Source organism: Papio anubis, chromosome 7 (assembly GCF_008728515.1).
Source record: "Papio anubis isolate 15944 chromosome 7, Panubis1.0, whole genome shotgun sequence".
Classification (NCBI taxonomy): domain Eukaryota; kingdom Metazoa; phylum Chordata; class Mammalia; order Primates; family Cercopithecidae; genus Papio; species Papio anubis.
Genome location: NC_044982.1, coordinates 81040442 through 81047358, shown reverse-complemented (window position 1 = coordinate 81047358; position 6917 = coordinate 81040442). Strand labels below are relative to the sequence as shown.

Below are 6917 nucleotides of genomic sequence, written 5' to 3'. Positions count from 1 at the left end.
TAATGATGGAGGACCCTTGCATAGTGAGGAAACATCTTTCAGCCCATATAACAGCATGGTGGTGCAGGATATGGAAAGCATATTTAGAGTCAGTATAAATACTGAGTTGGGAAAGGATTTAGGATCTATGGGGTCAGCTAGGTTTCTCTTTGTGAGTTTATGTAATGGTTTTGTTAGGATGGCAAAACCAGGTGTCTAAAGGAAAAAGTACCCAACCATGCCTAGGAAGGAAAGGAGTTGTTGCTTTGTAGAAGGGGTTGGGGTTTGGGAGATTAGCGGGACTTGATCAGCAGGGAAAGCACATGTGTCTTTATGAAGAATTATGCTGAGAGAGGTAATGGATGAGGAAGAAATCTGGGCTTTGGAGGGGAATATGCAATATCTTTTTGAGAAAAATGTTGGAGGAGCAGGAGGGTGTCCTATTGGGAAAATTCATGGGGGGGCTACAAAGTAGAAAGTTGTTAAACTATTGAATAAGGTGAGAAGCAGATGGATGGAAAGGAAGTAAATTATGAGAAAAGGCTTGACTGAAGTAATGGGGACTGTCCACGAAGCCTTGTGGCAATACAGCCCAGGTTAAGTTGCTGAGACTGATGGGTGTCAGGGTCAGTCCAAGTGAAAGCAAAGAGAGGCTGGGATGAAGGGTGTAAAGGAATAGTAAAGAAAGCATCTTTGAAATCCAGAATAGAATAATGGGTTGTGGAGGGAGGTATTGAGGATAGGATAGTATATGGGTTTGGCACCAGGGGGTGGATAGGCAAGATAATTTGGTTGATAAGGCAAAGATCCTGGACCAGCCTGTAAGACTTGTCTGGTTTTTGGACAGGTAGGATAAAAGAGTTGTAAGGAGAGTTTATAGGTTTTAAGAGGCCATGTTGTAACGGATAGGTGATAACAGGCTTTAACCTTTTTAAAACCTGCTGTGGGATGGGATATTGGCATTGAGCAGGGTAAGGGTGATTAGGTTTTAATGGGATGATAAGGGGTGCATGATCGGTCGCCAAGGAGGGAGTAGAGGTATCCCATACTTGTGGATTAAGGTAGGGAGATACAAGGGGAGGATGCGAAGGAAGCTTTGAACTGGGGAAAAGGGTGGCAATGAGGTGTGGCTGTAGCCCAGGAATAGTCATGGAAGCAGATAATTTAGTTAAAATGCCTCGACCTAATAAGGGAGCTGGGCAGGTGGGGATAACTGAAAAGTAGTGCATAAAAGAATGTTGTCCAAGTTGGCACCAAAGTTGGGGAGTTTTAAGAGGTTTAGAAGTCTGGCTGTCAATTCCCACAATGGTTATGGAGGCAAGGGAAAAAGGCCCTTGAAAAGAAGATATTGTGGAGTGGGTAGCCTCCATATTGATTAAGAAGGGGACAGACTTACCCTCCACTGTAAGAGTTACCTGAAGCGTCTGTGATGGTCCAGAGGCTTCTGAGGTGATCAGGCAGTATCAGTCTTTAGCCACTAAGTGGGAAGGAGTCAGTCAGAGAGCCTTGGACCAGAGTTCCAGGGGCTCTGGGAGTGGCTGCCAGGTGAATTGGACAGTCTGATTTCCAGTGGGGTCTCGCACAGATAGGATGAAGCTTAGGAGGAATCCTGGGCTGCGGGCATTCCTTGGCCCAGTGGCCAGATTTCCAGCACTTGAAGCAAAATTCTTTGGGAGGAGGTCCTGGACGAACATCTGGTCACTGCAGTTTAGGCATTTTGAAGTTTCGGTGTGCTGGAGATGTGGCTGGGGTTTCTCTCACAGCAGAGGCAAGTAATTGCAACTCAGAAATATGTGGCCACTTGGCTGCCTCTTTTCTTTTATTGTACGCCTTGAAGGCGAAGTTAATTAAGTCCTGTTGTAGGGTATGAGGGCCAGAATCTAATGTTTGGAGCTTTTTCTAATGTTGGGAGTGGATAGGGTAATAAAATGCATATTGAGAATAAGACAGCCTTCTGGCCTCTCTGGGTCTAGGGCGGTAAAGCATCTAAGAGTTGTTGCCAAATGGGCCATGAATTGGGCTGGGTTTTTATATTTGATGAAAAACAGCCTAAATGCTAACTGATTTGGGAGAGGTCGGATAAAGAAAAAGAAGCATTAATCTTGACTATGCCTTCAGCTCCAGCCACCTCTGTAAGAGAAAATTGTTGGGCAAGTGCGGGGAGGGCTAGTCATGGAATGAAACTGTAAGCCAGACCAGGTGTGAGGAGGGGAGGTGATAGAAGGATTATAGGGTGGGGGAGTATAGGCTGAGTAAGAATTGGGACCTGGCTCGGCTTGGTGAGGAGCAGCCTGGGGAGGAGGGGAGAGGTCAGATGGGTCCATAGAAAAGAAGGATTCAAAGGACTCAGAGCTTGGAGTAGAGACCAAAGGAACAGACAGGAGAGAAGAAAGATTTGGGATAAGTCGCATTGGGAGCAGAGACTAGGGAGGGACCGATGTGTAAAAGAATGGCTGGATGTCAGGCACCTCAGACCATTTGCCCATTTTTTGACAAAAATCATCCAGGTCTTGTAAGATGGAGAAATCAAAAGTGCCATTTTGTGGCCATTTGGAACCATTGTTGAGTTTGTATTGGGGCCTAGTGGTATTGCAGAAGAAAATAAAGCATTTAGGTTTTAGGTCAGGTGTGAGTTGAAGAGGTTTTAAGTTCTTGAGAACACAGGCTAAGGGAGAGGAAGGGGGAATGGAGGGCGGAAGCTTGCTCATAGTGCAGGAGTTAAGTTTAAAGAGAAAAGTAGAGACACGGAGAAGGGGGTGGTGAGCAGCTCTGGGCTGTAATGTGGATGGGCAGTCAAAGCAGGCATTCCCACAATTGACTTGCCACCTAGGAAATGTGGGTGAATGTGTCCTCGCGGTGTTCAGACACCAATGGAATGGGGGTGAATGATCAAGGCAGGCATCCCCGTGATGATCAAACACCAAGGGAAGACTGTCTTCCTGAGTCCGTGACCAGCGCCGGAGTTTTGAGCCCACAGATAAAATGTGTCTCCTTTGTCTCTACTAGAGATGAAAAAGAACTTGAATTGGAAGGACAGGGAGATTGAATGGTAGTGAGAGAGGCTTGAAAAGAGAGTAAAAAGACCACTTACCTGATTTGAAATTGGCGAGATGTTCCTTGGGCTGGTTGGTCTGAGGACCTGAGGTCATAGGCGGATCTCTTCATAGAGTGAGAGCAAGGACAGGGGACCGGTCTCCTGTAGGAATTCCCCTCTCCTGGGTCTTCAGCACCCAATATCACGGGCGTCCGTATGAAGAGACCACCAAACAGGCTTTGTGTGAGCAATAAAGCTTTTTAATCATCTGGGTGCAGGCAGACTAAGTCTGAAAAGAGAGTCAGCAAAGGGAGATAGGGGTGGGGCAGTTTTATAGGGTTCGGGTAGGTAGTAGAAAATTACAGTTAAAGATGGTTATTCTCTTGCGGGCAGTGGCAGGGGTCACAAGGTGCTTAGTGGGGAGCTCCAGAGACTTATTGTCCAGGAGAAGGAATGTCACAAGTTAAGGCAAGAGCTAGCCATTTTCAACTTTTTTGGTTCTTCAGTAGCCCAGGCCATCTGGATGTATACACGCAGGCTTGGACTCAGAGGCCTGACATCTCCAATGACTTATTGTAAAAGAAACAAGACATCTTATCCTGGGTTGCGACACCCAGCAGCATCTGTTCATACTGCCAAGGGCAGGTAGCGCCGTGTGCATAGGGATCCCACCGCACTTGGTGAAATCCAGAGTCCTGGGATCCAGAGCAGCCCAGGGAGCCCTGGAGTCTGGAAAGGATGCAGCAGTGGAGGCAGCGGCAGCAACTCCAGCTCCTAGCCTGTGGTCACTCCTCACAGTGGCCCCAGCCAGCTCGAGGCAAGCTCATAAGCGGCTCCTGTCCTTGTGATTCCTCACAATCATCTTGCTGTATAGCTTCTGCTGCTCCTCCTTGAACATGTCCTTCACCTTCTCCCTCTTCAGGCCCCCATCCCACAGCAGGTCCACAAGTTCTCCCTGCCTGGCAATGGCGGATTTTACCCTATTTGCAAACTGGATAGCATCTTCATCTGCCTCTCTGGTCATGGGAGGCAGGTACCACACACTGCAGACAATGGCCCAGCTTGTCATCATTTGCCGCAGGTACATCACCATCCCTTATTTGCTGCTGTTCCAGAAGGCATCGCCAAATTGATGGTCATACTTGATAGCAAGAGGGTAAACTGTGGCTCCAATTTCAAAACTTCCCTTTTTGAACATCATCACCGATGTATTGTTGATGCAGGTTCCTTCTGGGAAGATGAGGATAGGCTTTTATCTTGCACTTCTTCAGTCAGTCTCTTAGCCACCAGGTGGCGATCCTTCACTTCCAAGCACTCAAACCTAATGTGTGGGTAAGTCTTCACCATAGCTCTCTGAATCAAACCTATGTGTCCCCCATGAACTTGACCCACCGTGGCATAATAACCATCGCTGGCCCAGATGATCACATCGATTGGCGAGGTATGAAGCAAGTATCCCGCCACAGTCGTGCCCACCACTAGAAGGCTAATCCCTGTCAAGTCCAGTGCTATCCTGAGCGGCAGCAGTAAGCAGTACAAAATCAATCCTCCTAACCCCTACAGGACCATAAGCTGAAGGGTGATGTACCTGAAGTTGTAATGGGTTCTGCTCAGCAGGTTCCAGGACTCCAATTCCTCTGCTGAGGATTTTTTTGTCACCTCATCATCCATAATGGTCTCCATTCCTTTACGGCAGAAGTAGAAAATGTCAGAGAGCTGGAAATGTGGAGTTTTGTCCAGAGCCTTACTACTGCCACTTTGATGAGTCTCTTTGATGTCTTCTTCTAGTGAAGTGGGATCCTTTGCGATATTTCTGTTGGTGTAGGGCTTCTAAAGCTGGTGCTGCTTCTTCTTGGCTCCTTGCCAAGAGTTGGTTTTTTGAAAAGATTAACAAAATACATAAACCACTAGCCAGACTAATAAAGAAGAAAAGAGAGAAGAATCAAATAGATACAATAAAAAATGATAAAGGGGAGACCACCACTGATTCCACAGAAATACGAACTACCATCAGAGAATACTATAAACACCTCTATGCAAATAAACTAGAAAATCTAGAAGAAATGGATAAATTCTTGGACACATACACCCTCCCAAGACTAGACCAGGAAGAAATTGAATCCTTGAATAGACCAACAACAAGTTCTGAAATTGAGGCAGTAATTAATAGCCTAGCAATCAAAACGAGCCCATGACCAGACAGATTCACAGTCGAATTCTACCAGAGGTACAAAGAAGAGCTGGTACCATTGCTTCTGAAACTATTCCAAGCAATAGAAAAAGAAGGAATCCTCCATAATTCATTTTATGAGGCCAGCATCATCCTGATACCAAAACCTGGCAAAGACACAACAAAAAAAAGGAAAATTTTAGGCCAATATCCCTGAAGAACATAGATGCGAAAATCCTCAGTAAAATACTGGCAAGCGAATCCAGCAGCACATCAAAAAGCTTGTCCACCATGATCAAGTTGGCTTCATCCCTGGGATGCAAGACTGGTTCAACATACGCAAATCAATAAATGTAATCCATTACATAAATACAATCAATGACAAAAACCACACGATTATCTCAATAGATGCAGGAAAGGCCTTCAACAAAATTCAACACCCCTTCATGCTAAAACCTCTCAATAAACTAGGTATTGATGGAAAGTATCTCAAAATAAGAGCTATTTATGACAAATCTATAGCCAATATCATACTAAATGGGCAAAAGCTTGAAGCATTCCCTTTTAAAACTGGCACAAGACAAGGATGCCCTCTCTCACCACTCATATTTAACATAGTATTGGAAGTTCTGACCAGGACAATCAGCAAAAGAAAGAAATAAAGCATATTCAAATAGGAAGAGAGGAAGTCAAATTGTCTCTATTTGTAGATGACATGATTGTATATTTAAAAAGCCACATCGTCTCAGCCCCAAATCTCCTTAAGCTGCTGACAACTTCAGCAAAGTCTCAGGATACACAATCGGTGTGCAAAAATCACAAGCATTCCTAAACACCAATAACAGACATATGGAGAGCCAAATCATGAGTTAACGCCCATTTACAATTGCTACAAAGAGAATAAAATACCTAGGAATACAACTTACAAAGGATGTGAAAGACCTCTTCAAGGAGAACTACAAACCACTGCTCAAGGAAATAAGAGAGAACACAAACAAATGGAAAAACATTCCATGCTCATGGCTAGGAAGAATCAATATTGTGAAAATGGCCATACTACCCAAAGTAATTGTTAGATTCAATGCTATCTCCATCAAGCTACCACTGACTTTCTTCACAGAATTTAAAAAAAATTACTTTAAATTTCAAATGGAACCAAGAAAGAGTCCATATAGCCAACACAATCCTAAGCAGAAATAACAAAGCTGGAAGCATCATGCTACCTGACTTCAAACTATACTACAAGGCTATAGTAACCAAAACCGCATGGTACTGGTACCAAAACAGATATAGAGACCAATGGAACAGAACAGAGGCCTTAGAAATAACATCACACATCTACAACCATCTGATCTTTGACAAACCTGATGAAAACAAACAATGGACAAGGATTCCCTATTTAATAAATGGTGTTGGGAAAACTGGCTAGCCATATGCAGAAAACTGAAACTGGACCCCTTCCTTACACTTTATACAAAAATTAATTAAACGTGGATTAAAGACTTAAATGTAAGACCTAAAACCATAAAAACCCTGTAAGAAAACCGAGGCAATGCCATTCAAGACATAGATATGGGCAAAGACTTTATGACTAAAACACCAAAAGCAATGGCAACAGAAGTCAAAATTGATAAATGGGATCTAATTAAACTAAAGAGCTTCTGCACAGCAAAAGAAATTATCATCTGAGTGAACAGGCAACCTACAGAATAGGAGAAAATTTTTGCAATCTAT

At 44.1% G+C, this 6917-nt stretch overlaps 1 pseudogene; it reads right to left on the bottom strand.

Annotated features, from left to right (window-relative positions):
• Positions 1 to 3819: 3819 nt before the first annotated feature.
• Positions 3820 to 4959, bottom strand: LOC110743748 (annotated as a pseudogene).
• Positions 4960 to 6917: the final 1958 nt, after the last annotated feature.